The 23,213-nt window shown below is 32.0% G+C and overlaps 1 long non-coding RNA gene across 1 annotated transcript; it reads left to right on the top strand.

The window, feature by feature from the left end:
* Positions 1-2,610: 2,610 nt before the first annotated feature.
* On the top strand, positions 2,611-21,630 carry LOC139498861 (uncharacterized). The gene is made up of 4 exons (XR_011658029.1): positions 2,611-2,701; positions 11,575-11,727; positions 14,102-14,214; positions 18,036-21,630. It is a non-coding gene; the product is annotated as an uncharacterized lncRNA (long non-coding RNA).
* The last annotated feature ends 1,583 nt before the right edge of the window (positions 21,631-23,213 follow it).

The raw sequence follows: 23,213 nt of genomic DNA, 5'->3' as shown, positions 1-23,213 counted from the left end.
TACTTGTCGCCTGAAAGTTGCCATCCTCCACACTGCACGAAGAGCATTCCATACAGCCAAGCTCTCAGAATAAGGCGAATCTGCTCCTCTGAAAACACTGCAAAACAACGTCTGGGGCAGCTTAAAGAACATTTAAAAAGAAGGGGATATAAACACAAAAACATCAAAAATAGTTTTCGAAAAGCGGAATCCATCCCCAGAAGCAGTCTGCTAACTTACAAAGATATACAGAAAAGTAAAAGAATCCCATGTGTGCTCACCTACCATCCATGCCTGAGAAATAGTTTCAAGACCATTCGTGATCATTGGACAGCAATCGAGAAACATTCGAAGTTATCAAAAATCTTTCCTGAGCCTCCCATGATTGCCTTCGAACAACCTAACAGCCTGAGAAATATACTTGTCCGTGCTGACCTTTCCAAACCTAACCACACTGTAGGTAATTGTCAGCCTTGTGGGGACAAGCGCTGCAAATGTTGCAACCAATTGCAGCATTTATCAACATTTCACAGTAAGATCACAGAAAAGACATACAAGATCTTTTGCAATGTCAACTGCAAAAGCTCAAACGTGATTTACGTTCTTGAGTGTCCTAGATGTGGTCTCCATTATGTTGGTGAATCTATGCAGCCATTTCACAAACGCCTTAATGGCCACAGGAGTGACCTCACAAAAAAACCGTATATTCCTGTCAGCCAACATTTCAGGTTACTAGATCACAATCTGAAAGATTTTGATCACATGAAGATCCTTGTGATCGAACAGGATTGTACATGGCAAAATAGGCAAAGAGAAAATCGGGAGAGGTTTTGGATAAAAACACTGGGTGTCCTCCATCCAGATGGAATCAATAGAAAGAAATAATTAAAGTTACAGTCTAGTGTTTATATTATTATATTCAGGATTTTGGATTAAAATCAATCGACCAAAACTTACCTGTATTATTAGTGATCTATGTTTACACCTTATACATTGTATCTCATTATGGTTAAAACTTTCGTCACCGAAGAAGGCCATTTGTTGAGCCGAAATATTTGCAATTATTGTATAATTTATATCATCTGTTCAGTTTTTCCATCTTTGTGCAATGATATTCAACACTTTTTAGTGTTTTGTTTTCCATCTATTTATCGGTATTGTTACACAATCTTTCAGACTCATATATACATATATATATATATATATATTTCAACAAAACAAAGAAATGGTAAAATCCAATTTAAAAAAGGGGGTAAGATACTTTGGTATGGCAGAAAAAACTAGAACTTTGCAATACAACTATCGAACGTTTAGCAATTTTGATTTATACTATAACTCTGTACTACTCTCTCGTTTTACTATGAGTCTTCCTCAGAATTAACTATGACCACACACTAACTGTCTTATTGTTGTAAATTCCCAAGCTGTGACTCCAACATATATGTATTTATAAGATAACTTCATTCCCAGGAAACTTTGTAAATCTTCCATTTCAGCGATCTGAACTGTATACCTCGCATTCATATTCCGATGACTTCATTTAACAGAATATGTATGGGATAAATCTAGCCAGATCAACAGTATGCCCATCATGTGCAGAAGCATCTTCTACTGTGACTCCGCTGGTTTTGTCATGTTTTTCTTCTGAAAGATTGTTCTATAGTCCTGACCCTGAATTTATCAGTCAATATCAGTTATCCTGAAAACTACGGATTGTTTTTCTATCATTGCTGGTAATACTCAATTAATGTGTACCTTTTGGCATTTGAAACGGTATTATTGAAACACTTAATAACATTTAATGTACGTCACATTTGGGGGTTTTTCTGTACCGTTGCATGAAATAATGTAGATAAACTAAGACTGATGGATGGCCGCTCTTTCTTCTTATCAATTGAGTGATTAATACATATATTACTGGATCTACAACAATGACATTACCAGACTGCAATTGTCATTTTGAGAAAAGTCGTCAACAAGTGAGAGCTACGTCCATCTATGTGTTTATTATACACATTTATTTCTATACTGAAAAAAAAGAGTGATACATTTTTTATATTGAATTTGAAATACAGTATTAGTATTAATTATCATCAGAAACATCAAGTTATAAAAATGTTATTTAAACAAACGTCTAGAAACTGAGAAAAGACCGAACGAACAAATAAAAAAGAAGAGAAAAATCTAACATTTACAAAAAATGACGGCATAATCAATTTGACACGAAAAAGCGACAAAAAGTTCTAAAACTTTTTTAATGTAATGTCAACAAATTGTAATTCTTTCATGATGATAGCCCAAAATGGATAAAAATAGACGAAAATTCATAAAATTAATGAGTACTTTCGACATGTTCGAATTGAAGTAACAATGTTTGTTTATCTTTAACAGTTACTTGTTTACAGTCATATAAACTTAATGTATATGAAATCCAATTAGGAACAATATATCACATACCAATTCCTCATTTAAACGTTGGATCAATTGGAAAGGTACCTATTATATAATATTACATGTATTGATTATACATTTGTTATCAAGTCACTTACAAAAGGTATATTTTGGTGCACTCTGACGTGGTTTTATAAATATAAAAATCTAAAAATAAATTCACCTGTATTGAAACCTTCATTACTTCCTTCTTCTAGTTTCTGATAGTATTATTTGAGTGATTATGTACAAAGTCTAATCAGACAACATCTGCTATTGAAGAGCATATTTGGTAAGGGTAAGGTATAGTTCTTAATTTGATTCCGTGTTTTCATATATCATGTATATAGTAACAAATACACAATACAAAATACTGATAGTATCGTCGGTGACATGATTAGATTATTTGAGATAGAATCCGAATGATTCTTCGTTACATCAAGTCATGATACTCATCTACTAGAGTCATGCTATTTTATTTTTGACGTAATTACAATGAATTACTATGCATTGTGGGCATCTACAAGTTTACTAGCGCAGCGCATAAGAACACATGTAATTGTTTATAAAGTGTCTATTTTTAATGTATCTCGGATTCTCAGGTTTATTCTGTTGCTCATAAAACGTCTTACAAATGTTAAAAACATAATCTTCAATATGCATGCTCATATTAAACAAACAATTGTTTAACGTTTCGGCACATGATGATTTTTGGTCAACTTGTCTAAGTAGTAAAGAATAGGTTTGTCAATTCTTATGCACTGAACCTGTGCGACGTTTTTATTGGGTTTCAATTTTTTTCAATCATTTTGATCTTCAGCATCAATGAAAATAAAAGTGATTGTCAAAATGCATATCTTGTGCATAATAATTTATATATACCGTTATGTTCATCATCTAAAAGATAACGTTCATGGGCTGTGAAAAGGGCTGGTTTAATAATCCATGACACAAAATCACTTCGTGTTGAAAATTAAAAAAAAACTATCATAGCAAGCGCTTTTTTAGGGGGGGGGGGGTATTTATAATTAAACAACAGTAGCGCAATTTGCAGTGGATGTTGTAACTCTATAAAACACTTTACCATCATTTGTAAGATTTTGCAGCGTTCATTCATGGACCTTTTTATTGACCTTCAATGACAGCATGACACACCAACCAAGTTTATGGTTGGTGTATATTATGCAAATATCAATTTTAAATGTCAACATTATTTTAAGTTGATTGAAAGTTAAATATTGTAAAACAAGAAACAAGAGTTGTAAAGCTAAAAAAAGGCAGCTTTATCGAAAACTGGTATCATAAATGACAACTATTAATTTATATTAATAAGTTGCAATATATTTTAAATGGAAAGTAGTGTGTGCAAAATAGCTCTAATTTGAAACAGACTTTATTTTCTAAAAATGGTATCACGACATAGTCAATCAGTGCACTCTAGATAAGGTACATAGGTATACAAATATGAAAGTAGACAAAAGCGACCTTCAAGTTGAAAAGTAGGATTTAGGATAATTCCAAACTTTATAAAAGAATAAATATAAATTAAATAGGATGCACTGATAACACCTAAATAATATATTTATGTCATATCAATTTGCACGTAGTTTCGCAGAATAATATTTGCCGGGAAATAAAAAAGACATGAATGAATCATGTTTACTAATAACATAATACATTTCAACCATCGTGGCACAAAACAGCAGAAAGCAAATTATAGGTGTATTATCATTTAATACACATAAAGTTTGTGCAAACAAAGAAAATATATAAACTTGTAATTAATGTCTATTAAAACGTTGTAAATATGTGATGTCTGGAAAGGCCATTTACCAACAGTTTTCAACATTTCAATGCAGGCAGTAATCATTATCTTTTTAATGTTTGTGTCGATTGGTTAATGTACCCTGAAAGAATAAAATGCGTTGCATGTCATCAGAAAAACAAATTGTCTTGGTAAATTGTAAGCACGTACATGAAGTGGTTCATAATGCATTAAATTCATAAAATTGTATTGTTCAAGTACCCAGGTGAAAACAACTATAGTTTTATATAAATATATATTTATTTGCGGAAAGATTATTTAAACATTGTGGTGACGTCATTCTATTGTTGTACCTGTTCTTTATTTCAGTGATTGAACTATCATTTACCTGTAAACAACCATTATGTTACCTTTAGCTGTCCAATACTTTTAAGAATAGCCCTCCTCTCTCTTAAAAATATTGGACAGTTGAAGGTAGCATAACTGATTCTTACAGGTATATGATAGTCCAATCACTGGAAAAAAACTATCAATTTCGCCAACTGTTTTCATTATGTCAAAAGAAAACAATACAACCAAATACAAAAAAAAAATCTTTGTTAAAGTAACCTTCTAATACAATTATTTTGTCACTTGAGAAAAAAATCACTTTCAAATTGTTTTTAACACTACCAAAGGATTTATTCTCGTCCGTCTTTAGTTATAACAATTGACCTCTGCTGTTGCTCTTATTATTCCTAACATCATTTTCATCTACAATTGAAAAAAAACAACCAATAAAGTAATGCTTCAAACGTTGGATAGATCACGCCGCAATACAAGAATAATTTTAATAAACAACATAAACCTCACCCTGTGTAAAAGTGCAAATCTAGAACTTACTTCATGCACTACGAGACTACAATAGTTGTTATAATTTTCTGGTATCTGCGTTGATTTACAAGTTTTTGTTTTTAAAGTCTTATAGTATTGCTTAAATACGCATATAATGCAACATTTTGCTCAAGAACGACGATGAAAATGGGAACTTGAACAGAATTAAGGAAACGTTACTGCATGTTATCTGTTAAACAATTCAACCGTGTGTTCGATTCGCTCTATATTCATGGTAATCGTTGAATGTAAGATAGAGGGCCTTTTTGCAAAAGGAAATCGAGAGACAAAAATATGTTCCATTAATATTTTTAAAAATTTTAACAATGAACACAAATACACAAGTAAACGAAAAATAGTGGTGACACGACCTTTCATGAAAATAATCGATAAAAAAGATGTATTATCAGATGATACCGTTTGGGTAAACAATCACATTCTCTTTTCATTCATTCAAATTCCGATGAACAACAAAAGAATGTAAAATGATTGCACGTAGTTATCTCTTCGTTTGTTCCTATAAATTATATATTTAAAACAAAATCGACTGCGGTGCTCTCAATATGGTTCAATGTGAACCTGTCTTCACATGTGTTTTTTTCTTTTCTTTTTGTTCATTAACCTAGTAAGAAGTAAAACCCGAGCAGAAACAAGTAATTGAAAGGAGTGGACTACATTTTGAAATATAATATATATAAAACTTGCCTTTTTCAGCTGCTAAAACTATATCGTCTTTGTAATCCACACTTAAATCGAATATATCTAGATACATATTTGATTTTAATCCAAAGTTTGAAACAGCCCAAGCATTTATCACTACTTTCTTCGTTTTTTTTGCATCGGGAATATACTTTTAACGTCTTTATCCATATTCACGGAGCATATTAAGAGTAGTCCTTTCGCACGCAAAAATCCTGATATGCATACCCTGAGTCTTAATCTACATGTTGCAAAACATGTTGATAATGTTTACCTTCAGCTGTATTTTCTTTTCTTCTATTGTTTAGTTTGAGCTACTGTTTAAAAGGGGCAACATGTAGGGTGAATTTCAATGTGAAGAAAGTTTATTCACAAACTAATTTTCAAAGTTGATGAAAATACATCTTTTTTATTTGATTGCATTTTTTCACCTTTTTTTTACAGAATCGACTGTTATCGGCTTATATCCTTTACTTATGCATACCCGAATAAGGCTGTGGTCATGAAATCCTAAACATTTCCAAATGCATACAAATCAAATGTATCATAATGCTGTCTGACAACACGCCTCATTTCATTTGAATGTGAACGTTTTCCATAATATTTTTTGTGGCAAAAACTAAATTCTATCAATATCAATTTGCATAATTCAATGATTTAACAGTATGTGTGTCAAACATACTTTTATAAAACCTCTATTACTCGATCATCTTAGTTATAAATCAAAATTGTTCACACATACTATCAATAACAAAAAAGTGTATGTTGAGCTAATCTATGTGTTTCAATATGATATTTGGTAATACTATAAATAACTTAAACTGTGAATACAATTGCAGGTTCTCCCACCCGAAACGATATATTGTGATAGGAACATATTGAAATCCGTTTGAAGTTATTATTTCCAGTGACAGATGATAACTAAATAATAATAATAATAATAACTAGTAATCCTGTGTTAGAATGCTAACACAAAAGTCGCTAAAACGGACCCCAAATCATTGTTCTACGGTATGCATGATGCCACATAACGTGTGTGTAAAGTTTCATTAAATTTAAAGGATTTTGATATTTTTCACATGTTTACCGTTTCCATGGTTACGGCGGCCATTTTTAAATTTTTCAGTCAAAAATATTGTCAACATATGGTAGGCAACGGCGGCCATTTTGAAAATTTCAAACTCAAAAGTCAAGTCTACATTAGCTTGACAACATATGTTATTAGTTTCATTAAATTTGAAGCATTTTGACGTTTTTCTTATTTTACTGTTTCCATGGTAACGGCGGCATTTTGACGTTTTTCTTATTTTACTGTTTCCATGGTAACGGTGGCCATTTTGAAAATTCCAGAGTCAAAGTTTTGCAGAAATTGTTCTCTCCATACTTATATACCATCATACATGTATACCATTTAATGTCTCTAGAACAAAATTTAACATTGATGTTCTGAAATGTTCCATGAAAATTCATCCCCCTAACATTATGCCAAGGAGACCCCCTACTGAAAAAAAAGTCTCTTAATTTTATAAAAGTAATCATAATTCCATCTACTCTATATACAAATTTAAGAAATGTAAAATTAATTTGACCCCACCCATCTTTGACCCCCTAATTATGCCAAGATGACACCCTGGTATCATGGACATTGGGTTCTGCAACCCCCATGATACAGACCCATACCCACAAAAAATATAAAGTTTCCATACTCTACTGTTTCCAATGGACAAAATGTGTGGAATAATAAAAATAAGATTAAAAATAAAAAAAAAAATCGTACAATAACAATATGTCACCCGACCTCCGTCAGGGTGACATAAAAAAAAAGAATGGAACTATAACAATATGTCACCCGACCTCCTTCAGGGTGACATAACTCCGTCAGTATAATAATAAGAAACGGGTCTCCAAAACTCCGTTTTGGCGACTTAATAATTATAATAATAATACCTTATTCAGAAGCAATACATAGATTTTTACAATAATTTTTAAATGCACCAGTTTAATATAAATAACAATAACTAAACACAAGACACGTATAGAAGAGGGGCGAAAGATACCAGAGGGACAGTCAAACTCATTAAACAAAAATAAACTGACAACACCATGGCTAAAAATGAAAAGGACTATAGAACAAATAATAGTACACATGACACAAAATAGAAAACTAAAAAATAAACAACACGAACCCCAAATAGCGAAGAATGACAATAAATTCATATGATTATTAAGGAATACAACTACATGTTTCGAATGTTTTCAATATTAAACACAAATTAACCTAAATATTAAGTTCTTTCTCATTGTTGAAAACTGATTACAACTGTATAAGTTTAAAAGCGGATGGATATAACCAATGATATTTCTTAATATATTGTTCTCTTACATGTCTATATATTTTACATTCTAGAATAACATGGTATTGATCTTTTACAATATTGGTGTTACACATAGTACATAATCTATATTCTCTATCAACATAACAATGTTGATCCCAAACGATTGGCACAACTGCAATATACACTAAACAAAACTATTTAAAGGTTTAATGTCTTCAGATTTCCTTATACAGATATATACATATATCAATAAAAGAAATATTGTTTATCAGTTCATTATTTAATGTATCATTAACTATATTGTCCGCATTTACATCTACTCGTGCATTCAAGTCGCCTTTCACAGCCACAGTTCCTAATTTACTACAAAGCATCTATATCATATTTACTGTAAAAAACATTTTTATCAGGTGGCATATAAACAGCACAAATATACAAATCTACGTCATTTATTCATACATTTTTATCAATTTTTAATCAAATCATACTATCTGCACAACATTTTAATAAAGGTGTAATACCACCAAATCATTGTTCGACACATCCGGTTGTATACGAAAGTAGGTTGAAAAACATATTCTCTTGAATTTGACTGTTGTAGGTAAATAATCCTACATTTTATTGCAGTAAAACATTTCTGTGTCAAAAACATATGTCTTGGGTATTTCAAAACACCATTATTTTTTATTTGGAATTTCTCTAGAATATTTTGTAATCTTGAGGTTACATGGTGACTTAACCTTGTACACAGATAAAATAAGGTGAGAAATTTGATTGGTTAACTTCCAATGATGGTTATATTTTTATATGCAATGAAATGTTATGTGAAATTTTTTCTATGGTACTGAACAGGATAAGACTTTACTCATGCCAAGTATTCCTCATTCAAATCAAAAATAAATTCTGCACATTTTTAAAAAAGTGCAAATTAAACAAAGACTTATAGGGGAAAATCAATGGTGGTATTACACCTAAAGTAGTATAGGGAGTTAACCATTTATTTTTATGCACAATTTTGTTTTTCGTAGACTTTCAAATCAATTAATTTGAACATTTAAGCCAGCATTCATTTAGACACAATACATCATATTTATTCACTAAATTAAGAAAAAATGGTATCCGATAATTTCCGGATCAACCCTCTTGATATATCAAAAGATACTATTTTCAAGGAACCACTTTTTTTAGCACAATCATGCACTCTCCGCTACGTCATATTCCTTCAATAGCTCACCATTAACATACAATTGGTCTCCAACAATATACGCTTTTTTTGGTGTTTCTTTTCCTTTCTTTAAGAATGATGGGCACCAATTATTTTCCGTCTTTATAGAACGTCTTAAGGATACTGTGGGCTTGTACCGTATTTGCTGTGAATTTGAGACCTTGCGAAAGACTGTGTTTTGTTATTTACATACGTAAATTGTCTTTTATCGAGTAAACTCGTCTGGTCTGAAAACGAAGAATCATTCTTATAGTACAATGAATACAATATATGGATGCTATACACTTTTGTTATAATTAAGGTGGTATGGGAGTCTTAAATAAAAATGATAGAATTTGTTCATACTTTGCCAAAACGTAGTATCTATTGATACATGTTCAAAAAAATAATAAAAATTATAGGTTACCGCGCATTTTCTCAAGCTACATGTTGTGACAAAATGACACAATTTGTATGGATTATACAGGAAAAAACACCATTTGGTGATTAGACACTAAACAAAATGATAGAAATGTAAAATAAATTAGGAAAAGATAGCTTTCAGACAATGCTTTAGGAATATCAAAAGAAAATATAGGGTCACCGTACGTTTTTTCCGGCTAGAATACAGAATAGGAAAATTCCATGAAGAATCCTTCAGAAAGTTCACTGTTTTAGAGTTGCCTCCCCTTAAAATGCCAATTCAAAAACATTTAAAAATAACCAAAAATAATCAAAACTTGTTAAAATATTAATGTTTATAAGTTGTATTCTTATAAATTGGTTCTTTTGAATGGAAATGCAAATTGAATATCTGCATTCTGAATAAAATTTTGCTAACTTGACAGAAAATGTGGACCTAAGGTTCTCCGTTTTTTACAATCCAAGATGGCAGAAGACACCCATACCACCTTAAAGGAAATAGTTTGTAACTCCCGGTTTGAAAAATGGTTATTCCATTATGGCGTGACTACTTGCCACTGATTCCAACAATATATGATTATGTTATTTTTCATTAAGTAAGTAAAACATACAGTTGCTTTTGGTTTACCCGCGATTTCATACGGTTTATGCAACCTTATGCAAAGGTCCCATGTATTTTTATGTATCAATATGAATGTAAAGCAAAGTGCAAAATCTATGTCAACTGACCTTGACCACAATTTCAAAGTCATCAAGCAAGATATATTGTCAAAAGACCGTAGGTGTCTACAGTATCATGTTAAAATATCTAAAACACCAATACAGCGGATGAAAAAATAGGCGGAAACAAAATAATAATCAGAATAATAAAATCAAGCTGTTTCTATACGGAACATGGGAAAGACTTAATAAAAAAAGATTCAAAACCAAAGAAAAATTGATTTTTAATTTCATTTCTAGTGTCAGGTGATAGTCAACCCTGTGCTGATTACTTCAAGTTTGACAAATGTGACTTCCGTGTTAATATGTTAGTTTACTTGAAACTGATTGTACTACTGTATGGTTCCAAATGCTTTGACAATAACATGAATAAATATACATCTTTCATTAAGTACTTTTTTCTTGTAAAGTTTTACATCAATTTACAGTGCTTTTTTATTCTATTCATTTCTCTGTTCATCTAGAACGTTTGTACGAAATATAATACATCCCACAATCAGAAATGTTTATGAATAAAGACACAGAAATCCTACCTTTTCGCTGTCTGTATGTTGTTTATTTCGTACTGGATATTAAATATTATCGAGTCCCGGCATTTTATGAACGGGGTACTTTAGACAGTGTTTTGACCAGACAAGCATAATTCACATTTTGCAAATATGTCGATGAGTCTCTGTTGGTAGAATTAGAAATTATTGAGGAATTAGGGTTCCATCTCCCGGATTATGTTAACTTTATAAATGTTTAAGATTGATGATAATATTCTTTTAGGGCACTACTGGTCATATGGTTCCAACCGTTTTAATTTAGTAATGTATGACTGGCCTCCAAATTTATAGATTTGAATTATAGTATGGAATACAATTCAGACAAGCACTACGAACGCACAAAAATCATAAAGTTAAGTTTTAAATTCCAAAAATATGGAAAGACATTGAAATATTCATCCTACCTCGCATTTTGCGCCTGTCCCAAATCATGAACCTTTTTTTCTTTGTTAGTCTTGTGTGGTTTTTTTTCTCCTTTCATTGATATTATTCAGAGTTTAGTCAAGTTTCTATTTCGCAGAACTAGAGATATTTATATCGTAGAAAATACTATAATGTTATCTTTGCAAATAACTTGTTTGTACTTGTTTATTGTAGGTCTACATTAGATATGAATCCATCTGGAATTTCCTTTTCTTCTCCGTTGCTGATGTTTTTATCGCAATTGAAGAATAAGTGCACAATTTTATTTGTAATACTGTCAAACAAAATTTATTTCGAGAAATTTGATAATGCGAAAATTGCGACTTGGTGAGTAGCGGGTTAATAATAAATCACAATTTGATATCTAACATATACATATAAATTCTTATATTGATACCAGTGGATTATCGGATCTATCCAATCGAGATAGTTAAATTATCAATTTTAAAGTCTGAGCCTCGGCGAGGAATTTAAAATTATCATTTAACTATCGATATTGGATAAATCCGATATCCACGAGCAAACAAAAATATTCTTTTGTTTTTGTTAAACGAAAGTCTCCTTCGAGTGCCTTTCACATTCCAGGAAGTTGTCAATTTCATAAACACCTGTTAGCATAAGGTGAAAAGGTTAAGTCCCTTAGAATCATCAATTCATCTTTTTAGATCAGCGGCAACCACACGTTGATTATTTTTTTTATTCAATGGGTTCGGAAAGAGATAAATTTCCATAGAATTAGAGAAATTTGTATCCTGATTTTCCTGAAACTGCAATAACTAATATCGCAGCGTATTCGGGATATGTTCGAACGGATGGTTTTACTCTTATCATACAAAATCCTACACATGCGGATACGAACGTTAATTACTCTTGTGATTATGGATCACAGTTTGGAGACAATATTTTCTTACACAAAGATGATGTTTTCAAAAATGGGTAATAATGTTATGGCTTTTTTTCTCTTCTTAAAAGTTATAGGGATCCTCCATTTTTCATCTGCATACTTACCCATAATGTTGAAATACATATATTTTACACATTTCACAAGTTGACAGGTCAACAATTTTATTAGATAAACTAGTGATTGGTATTTTTGAGTTGAAAAGGTGTTTATGCAATTCACTGGGGTAAAGCTGATGTCGGATGAAAAATTAAGTCAGTATTAATATTGTCTGTTTAAGTGTTTCTATATCATTTTCTTTACAAAGCATACAATAGTACGATGTAAATTTATAAAAGATCCACACGGAAATCGCAAATTATTACCAAGAAATGTGTATGAAACAGGAAATTGGATTTGAAAAATCGCTAAGATGACCGTAAATCACAATCGAGATGACCGTAACATGATCAGCAATTCATAACAAGGGTGACCGTAATTGGTTAAAAGATGACAGTAATTTGTAAAGGATGACCGTAACTTTCAAAGGATTACCGTCTTTTCTAAGACATTTCCATATACTTATAGCTTTTTGATGAGTTTGTCTCAATAGGGGCTCGGCTAGCGGATATAAATATATTTACTCAATTTCTTTTAACTATTTGCCGTATTTTGAGTTGATGACAATGATAGTAGATTGCATATTTCTCGTAAATAGTTAAATATTTATTGATAACGACATTAAAATCTGAATACAAATTGACAGCGATACGACGAAAAACAGCATTGAGGACCCAAAATTCCAAAAAGGTATGGCAAATACGGCTAAGGTAATATATTCCTTGAATACAATTACTCTTAGTTTTTTTTTGGAAAATTCAAAGTTTTGTAACAGGAAATTGATAAAAATCACCACATAATTGATATTTATGTCAATACCGAAGTGCTGACTACTGGGTTGGTGATACCCTCTTGGACGAGACGTCCACCAGCAGTGTCATCGACCCAGTGATATAAATAGTTATCAAAGGTACCAGGATTATAATTTGATACACAAGACGCTCGTTTCGTCTACATAATACTCACTAGTGACGCTCAGATCAAAATAGTTGTAAAGCCAAACAAGTACAAAGTTGAATAGCATTGAGGACTTAAAATAACAAAAGTTGTGCCAAATACGGCTAAGGTAATCTATTCATGGAATAAGAAAATACTTTGTTTTTCGAAAAATTCTTAAATGTGTTTCAACTTACCTAAACCGAAAGCTGTCCTTTTGTACGATTTAAGAAAAGTCCTGATAAAGAACCATATTCTTCAATTACATTTAGTGATTTTTGTAAGCCTGATTATAGTTATCAAAGGTACCAGGATTATAACTTAATACGCCGTACGCGCGTTTCGTCTACATAAGAATCATCAGTGAGGCTTTGATAAAAAAATATAAAGCCAAACAAGTACAAGTATTGTAGTTGTAATAGTTCTGGTAGGTTACAAAGTTCAATTTTACTCTAAATTGGACTGGCTTTAACAAAAAAGCAATATTGTTTTTTTTTTAAATTTCATGCATCCGAAGGCTTTTTCTGGATTAACTGCTTCAGAAACGATTAACACCAATACTTGAAAGCCAATGATAACAAAAAATCGTATTTTTTATTAAGGCCAACATTGTCTAAGAGATTGTTCTAAATAATCTATACATTTATAAACGGACCAGTTCAAGAAGGTTTGTTGTAAATCATATCAATACTGAATTATTTAACTATTTTGATATTTTCTTCTTATCCAGCTATATAAATCAAAAACCTCGAATTATCTTTTCAGTGTTACGATCGGTGTTGTCTGCTCAATCCTGATCATTGGTCTGATGACAGTTGTTATTATTATTATCCGTAGAAAGCAAGCACGTGTTGACAAGTTAGAAATTTCTAAAACAGGTAAATAATTATTGATTCCATTTTGATAATTTTAACATAGGATACCAAATCACAATGGCTGTAAACAGGCTCGGAAACAAACAATCCAATACATTATACAAAAGTTCTAACAAAAATACATTTCGACTTTCGATTTTGTGATTTGATATGACTGTTTACAAAAATTTGATAGAAAAGTAGCTTACAAATATCTTAATGACGACTGAAATAATTCTGATTGTGCTTCTAGAACGTAATTAGACGTCAGCTGATTCCTACTCTTTTGTCAATTACATACATTTTTGTGTTTACAATTTCTAGAATATCTATTATGACCTCAAATCAAATCAAATCATCCGCAACTATTTTTTTTATGAGATGAGCATTACGAGGGTTCATATCTGTATGCGAATGTTTTAGCCATTTTAATTATATACGGTAAAAATATGTTTAATAAGTTAATAATGACTCAACTATATGTTTTAATTGTATATTTGTCTAATATTTTATACACATGTATATTAATACGCCATTCATCTCCCTGTCCTTTGATATCAAAGAGTGTTCAAGAGTGCAATATATGAATGCTTAAGTAAACATTGGTACCATAAGTTACTTTAATGTCTTTACTGTCATAGTCAGTCATTCTTATTCCGAACTTGGGTCCATCCCCTCTGCCCTCAAGCATCTTTTGTCGACCAACCTTTGATAAAGGCAATCTCTCTCCACAAGAGCCACGATCAAATTACTAACATACACTGATGACCCTTATTTAAGACGGGGAAGGTGACTTGGTTACCAACTCTTCCGTCAGTATCTTAATCAGAAAAGAAGTTTATGTTGTTGACTGAAACAGGGACTTCCCTACGTAAGCATTACTTATGGTGTTTTAAAGATGACACTTTCTAATTCTATACTATTTGGATGAATTTAAATCACAATTATATGCAATTTCTGTCACTCAGTTCCATCTCCGGTGATCTTTTATCCTAGAAAATCAAATTCAATTAGATCCATTGGTATCAGGCAAATAAAGACTAAAGTCTATGATCTGCATGGTGGCTGATGTCAAACTAATATACCGTATCTATGTATATATATATTCATTTCAACATGCTGAATGACTCTTAAATCATTTCAAGTCATATTGTTGAGACACATCCAAAGAAAGGATGACAAATCATAGTAGTTGGCTGAATAAAGTGTCCATCCTTACCATGTGCATGGCGTTTGATTGAAAACATAATGTGTACTATTCTCAAAATGATTCCAGACTGTTCAGCAATAAACAAGCAACTTTTTGTCTAAATGTCCTTCTTACGTGCTATTGTGTCTAATCTATTGTATATTTTTGTTTTTATTAATCATGGGTCCATTCAGAACTCGACAGTGTGTAGATCATTGTGATAAGGAACTTCTTTTCCTAAATAGTTCTGATCCTTACTTTTGTTCAACCTATAAGTATACCTCTGGAATAATTTCATTCCCTTCTTGTCCTTGAACTGAAGACACTGGGGTATCTGTTTGCTGCGTTACCTAAGTATGACTCTGAAGCGAGCTATTTCCCCCCAATGGCTTCCCACTACCTAAATGGATCATCTGCTCCTCTGTTTTAAGTTTATTTTATATATTCTTGTTCTATGGTAAACCTTAGCCATTAGTGTTAAATATATCATTCGGTTTCACGATTGATCTTTCAACAATTGAACATGGACCTCAATTTCCTAATATGCTCCCTCTTAAAACAACAAACCTCCAACAAAAATTAAAGCCCCTGCATACGGAGGTAATATCTCCAAGTTGAAACGATATTTCAGGGCATGTATTTCCTATCATGATTTCCTGTAAAGAGGGTTGATGTTCACAAGAAAGCTATTAAACCATGAACTCTAAGTGGTGAAGTTGAAACTATCCTTTCGTGAATTTTACGAACGCTGTCACGAGTTGGTTTACCGTTAAGGAATTCAGTTTCACAGATGATAACGGATATGTTATCATTTTCCCGTATGTGATCTTTTAATTAATTCATGATCTCATCATTTGTTCTAACACGAGTAACACGACGGTTGCCACATGTAGATCAGGAAGTCCTCATCCATAAGATGAACCAGAGATTACCCACAGTTTTTGATGGGGTTCGTGTTGATCGGTCATAGTTTCCTATGTTACGTTTTGGTAACAAGTGTTTGTCTTTTGATCTTTTTCTTTTTAAGCCATGGCGTTAACGTTATCAGTTGATTTTCGACTTATGAATTGAATTTCTCTTTGATTCTTTTACAACCACAACATGTATGTCGATGTCTTTCCTGGTGGACATTTTATCTCCGATGACATCATCTGCCCAGTAGCATACTATGCATGAATTAACAAGGATTAAAGAAAGACTGGCTTGGACATCGCCGAAAAAAAAATCCGAAAAAAACGTCACCATTGACAGGATGACGTCTAAAATGACAGGTGCCCTCTTATCACACGACATGACTAATTTCCCTTACATGACAAATTGAGATCATCATTCCAATAGCAACACATAATTTACGTACGCAGCTACGTACTATTAAAAATAAACCATAGAACAAGAAATATTGCTTTTTATCTCATATACGAGACTGATATTATACAGATATAAAATTTAGAAAATTAAACGGATACTCATGTGCATGTACTCTGGATTCAATCAATTTTGTAAAAACCAAATTTGTTGATTTTTTTTTTTACTTTTGATACTTGGTTTCACTTTTTCATCCAAACTTGCATACAATCATATTGAGATATTTATAAGTTCAATTCCTTTCTATATGAACTAACACAATCAGCTGGTGCCCCGTTGCTTTGTATAAAACGGTTGACCTCAGCTTCGGTTGACCTTAGCTTCGGGCTCCGGACTCCTGTAATATAGCTCCTGTAGAATATTTCTTTGTTCAGAGTCATTTATCATTTAGGAGATTTAAGATTATGCCACCGTATTGTTAAGCCTGCAATTTAGATGTTGTAAATTGATATTACTGTAATATTTATTTTGAAAAATACAGTATTGAACTTTAAATTGACCTTGGGCTTATGTTAACTTACAAGACTTCGTTTAGACTACACCAAGATCCAATTATTTATTTATGTGACCATGATTCCCTTAATCACGCTACAAGATATTTTTAGGATTACCCTGTTAAAGATTATACTTGGCATTTGTCGTCCGTGTACGAGTTAAACTTAGACACCCAACAACACAACACAAACACACGGATACACACTTGAGTTCAAATTGCATCACGGCGCACTAAACCAACTAAACTCCTTTTTCGACACAATTTATTATAATAAAATCAAAATCATGTGTTTGATAATATATCATTAGTTCTGCTGTCATCTATTACCTCCAGAACAAGCGTTTTTAAGTTCACTTACAAAATACAAAACAACTTAGATAGGTACAATTGATATGCTGGGCGTAGGATAGCAAATATTGCCGCTAAATCTGATCTTTATGACAATACTATAAAGATTACTCATACTGACTAAATACATTATTTTGGGAATCACTTTTTGACATATTGGCCAAGCAATAGAATTTTAAATGGACCTTGGAATAAGATCATCATCAAAAAGGAAAGAAATGCGTGTATACAAGAAGGTAACTTGAAAAATTAAGTATACTAGGTTGCACTTTGACCGTAAAGATAACATGAGTCTTTACATCAATGTCAAATGCATTTTACATTGAATCGGTAAATAGTTCTGAAATTTGTATCAATATTAATTCTGGACAGGTATAGCTTGTTTTATTTAAGTCACAACTACATCAATATTTGTTAACAATGTTTATTTTCTTTTATGGATTTCAGGTAAGGAAGAAGGCATTGACAGAAAAAAGTGCACGATATATAATGACTATTGTTCGACGATTGAAGTTTCATTCAAATCTTCCCGACTACAAAAGGAAACTGATAAATGTGTAGTACAAGCACAAAACATTCAACTTTTTCAAAAAAAAACAGTTAAGATAATGCAAAATGCAAACATTCAAAGTGGCAAAAAGTATACAGCTCTGCTAGAGAAAGAGTTCATAGATTGTAATGTTCACGTAAAGTACACGTATTACTATCTAGGTATGCTGCCAGCGCCATGGTACTATCACACAGAGTTGCAACATAATGGAACACATGTAATGGTCTTTACAGCCAATGGCGTGCTAGATTATAAGAGCGGAACGTAAGACGCTGCAACAGCATTGAGTTAAAATTGCATTACGTACAAGAACTAAAAGGTGTATTAAATCTTAAAATTCTTTCCTTAAACATGTCCAAACATCTACAACAAAGATGAAACAGTGTTCGTTCTATAATTCCATCAAGGTTTGTTTTCAAATTCGAAATACGCATACTGCTTCTCAAAATTCAACGGAGAACAATTAATCTTTGAAATCGTGATATTTTTATTTAAACTTGCTATGCTCTCTCATTAATTCAAACTACGTCGATTTTTGTTTTCATTCGAAATATATATGATTCAATTCTGAAACATAATCGAATCGGGCAAACTACAATTTAGTAACAGTGCTTGTTATTTAGATATTATATGTTTATCTTGCGAAGATATTTAAAAAAAGAAAATTAACCATGCCTTTCTTCAAGGGTTGATATTTGAAGTGTTGTGACTTATATTGTGTTTTTTTTGTACAAACATAAGCACAAATTAGTATCTTTCGTTTTTTCATTAATGCAGACGTTTTAGATAATCTAAATTATAAATGTGTTTAAAGCAATACAACTGAACGATATAACAATTAAAAATAAAAACGCCAGAACCTAATCAGACATGTATTACATTTTTGTTTGTTAATATCGGTAAAGACAATATTTGATTTTATCACATTTTTATCATACACATGTCAAAATGAGACATCGCGCGACTGGTCAACATTAAAGAAAACAACTTATCGTCGGCTGTTAGTATTCAGGTTTGTAATGTCATAAAACAATTACGATACTAAATTTTGTATAAAGATCCGTCCTTACATATACTAACAAATGATTGCACTATTAATAGCTAGAGAACAAAAGTTGTATGTCATGACAAAAAATACAGGTTTAATTTTCGACTTTTGAGATTAGAAAGAAACTTACAACTTGAATTCGTCGATCAAGAAAGTGATATAATTGATAACGAGATACATTTCTTCGTTGACGTTTCCATTTAAGAATTGAATGCTTCTTTTTGTAAATTTATTGGAGTGTAAAAGCGTTGACCGAAGTACATTTTGTATGAAGCGCGGAAGCGCTTCATTCTAAAAATGTAAGCACGGTCAACGCTTTAACAACCCTATAAAGTTACAAAAAGAAGCATTCAATACTTATAATTACATTTTTTAGCTATGATTATGAAAACACGAATTTTATATATTTTACCATTTAATTCACCTGTGCACTTTATTGTTGGAGCACGTGTTATCATGAATGAAAAGTTGTATTGAGCAATGCAACTGCTTACGGAATAACACGTGATGTGAGGTTAGCCAATCAGAATACAATATTATAATGAAACATACATCTAATGTAATTATTCTAAAATATATGTTACAATTATATGTGAAAATAGATAGATCACATTATAAGATATAAGAAACATCCTCAGTTGAAAAAGCAATTGTTTAAATATATTTTATTATTCCTAACATTCATTCAAGCAATATGTTCATCAATATGTGTTTTAATACATAATAATGTTATCATCATTGAGAAGTTCAGTTTTCAAAATCTGAACTCAACACAGTAAGTTAGTTTTAAACGATAAAATAAGTAGAAGAAACTCTGATTGACAATAGATTGCACAGGGTAACCTAGGTTTACTTGTCTGCAAGTGCAATTTATGAACAGTGTTCAGTTATAATGAATGGATGAACCCGCAATTGTACTAAAAGGCTGAACATGACTTACTTATTTGCTGCCAAGCGTTAAATTGGAGAAAAAAAATAATGCACCATCAAGTTAATAGTGAAAGCTTGAAGAAACGTTCAAATGTATACCGTTTACAACTTTCAAGATTGCTGAGATAACATTTTGAAATTTTGAAAATGCAAGCTCAGCAAAACAAATGGTTTTATAATCATTGATAACAACATTTGTTTTTATTCATTCTTAACTTGAATCATTGTGTTTTCTGTTTAAATATTAAAGTTTTATATGCGGTTAATTATGTAACAAAGTTTTGTATACTCTTATATTTTATTGTAAATGTTTGAAAATGTTTGAAATTAGCATTTTGTTGTTTATACTTTTCTCTATTGCAGATAACTGCAAATTTTAGATGTAGTGTTTTTTATTACAGTTTTGTTTTTTCTTTTGATCGGGAAAAAAAGATTGAAACGTTCGGGTCCCGTGTTTATTAAGAGAGAATGCATTATCGGCATTAAAACCTTACTTTTCTGGTTTTGCAACTTTAATTTATGAAAGGGGAATAGGGTTCTGATAACATTTTACCGTAATCTTGCAGTATTAAGACCAGTGGTTCCTTTTTACTACGGTCTTAAGCACCGAGAAAAGAGGGACGCATACTATTTATAATATCATTTCATGGTACATTTGCTTTTACAGCCAATGGTATTTATGATTTATAAATATTTCAGTGGCAAACTCCGGATTTAAAACAAAGGGATGGCATAAAAAAAAAACACACAGTAAAATTCAATACCCATCGAAAACAATCAATTAATCAGATGGAAACTATATGTGTAAAGTTTAATGAATTGAGGAATGCCTGTGTACAGAAATGATAGAAGTTCCGATATGTAACCTTTAAATCGTCTTGTTCAGGGACTGCGATTACGAGTGATTGTTCTGCAACGCAAACGCTAAAACTTGTCCTAATGGTGATGGTTTTAAACTGCAGGACATGCGTAATTATTTAGATAAAGAAAAATTCAGATTTGTTTTTGTATTGACAGATCTTAAACGTGGGAAGAAAGATACCAGAGGGAAATTCAAACTCGTATTTTGAAAAAAACAGACAACGCCATGGCTAAAAAATAAAGGCCAACAGATAATCAAAAGAAAACAAAACTCATTATCAAAGACTAAGCAAAATGAACCACTGGGTTGATTGAATGGTGTGCACATTTATAATTTTTCCCGTCCCGTTATGTTCATTTTCTTTAATCATCTGAAATACAACGCATGAAAGACTGACACATCTTGTCTTGAATTAGTCTCTGTATGACATTAGTGCATGCATATTTCATATAACTTTACTTACATAATTGATGAAATTATTTTAACTTTTTCTTACAGGGTTCAGAATTTTTTCATTTTTTTTACTGAAATCATTCACTTGCTTTGTAAAGGAAAAATTGTATAGAAACAATGTGATTGTTGATCGTGAATAACCGTAATGCTTGGACTTATGTCAGACTTATAAGTCTTAATAAAATCCTAACGTGAACAGTTTTAGAATTACATTTTTAAGCTGACACTTTGTTGTCCGTCAACGGCACTCGAACTCACACCTTTAATAATACACGATGGTCTTGATGTATAGATTCTGCGTACTGATGTTGTTTATCATCTTAACAACGTGTTTTATAGTTCTTTCATTTGTCTTTGTTCTATTATTAATATTACTTTTACTGATGAATGGTTTTATGTGATATCCGTTTCACGTGGCTCGGTACTTATACATCTCGTCAATGTGTTTGTATTGGCTTTCATTTTTTGGTGGTTTGTTTTGCATATGCGACTTTTTGTATTTCTTTTGTTCTTATAACGTGACTCTGTACTTTAAAAGATCCCGTCAGTATGATATTGTTCTATTATACGTCATGATATATTTCTATTATGAATTACAATATACATTGAACCACAAACGTCAAAATCATTCAATCGCGTAGTGGAATTAACTATTTTTGGATTCTTATAAATTCTATATATAACTTTTGGACTAGTTTAAATCTAGGTCTGTTTCTGAAATTTATTCATACATACTTTTGGTTTTTTAACCCTGTATGCTAACATTCCTATGTAAATTTTAAAATTGTTTGTATGCACATTGAACGACAAATTTATGTGACGTATACAATTTTCTGACGTCAGACACTCGACTAATGGTTTGATTATCCTCTTGATATCTTTGGCATTTTGTGTTTCATCTGATGATAATGATGTTCAGGGGACTGTCTGTAAAGAATGATGCCCCAAAAGAAATGACTATTTACATAATGCCGGAGACCAGAGGGTGATCTAACACCTTGTCCGAATATCCGGCTCAGATCACCCCTGGTAGAATGAAGGAGCTGGAATGTAATTTGGCGGTTATAAAACGATTGATTTTAAAAACAGGTTCCATTTTAAAAACAACCAACCAATCTCAGAATCCCGAGTTATCTTGCCTGTTAACGTTGGAAGATAGAACATCGTGTACCACTAACCAACCAGAGCACCCAGAGTTGTCCTGACTGTTAATGTTGGAAGAGAGTAAATGGTGTATCACTAACAAATCAGGGAGACCCTCGTAGTCCTGGCTGTTAACGTTAGAAGAAAGTACATTGTGTCCCATTAACCAATCAGAGAGACCAGAGTTGTCCAGACTGTTAACGTTGGAAGAGAGTAAATTGCGTACCACTAAACAATCAGAGAGACCCGAGTTGTCATGACTATTGACGTTGGAAGAGAGTAAATTGTGTACCACTAACCAATCAGAGAGACCCGAGTTGTCATGACTATTGACGTTGGAAGATAGTAAATTGTGTACCACTAACCAATCAGAGAGACCCGAGTTGTCCTGACTGTTAACGTAATAAGAAAGTAAATTGCGTACCACTAACCAATCAATGAGACCCTAGTTGTCATGACTGTTAACGTTGGAAGAGAGTAAATTGCGTACCACTAACCAATCAGAGAGACCCGAGTTGTCATGACTGTTAACGTTGGAAGACGGTAAATTGCGTACCACTAACCAATCAGAGAGACCCAAGAAGTCCTGACTGTTAACGTTGGAAGAGAGTAAATTGCCCCAAAAATTACGTGTGTAAA

Source organism: Mytilus edulis, chromosome 12, assembly GCF_963676685.1.
Source record: "Mytilus edulis chromosome 12, xbMytEdul2.2, whole genome shotgun sequence".
In the NCBI taxonomy this organism is placed as follows: domain Eukaryota; kingdom Metazoa; phylum Mollusca; class Bivalvia; order Mytilida; family Mytilidae; genus Mytilus; species Mytilus edulis.
The sequence above is the reverse complement of the archived record's forward strand: the minus strand, read 5'-3'. Positions and strand labels throughout refer to the sequence as shown.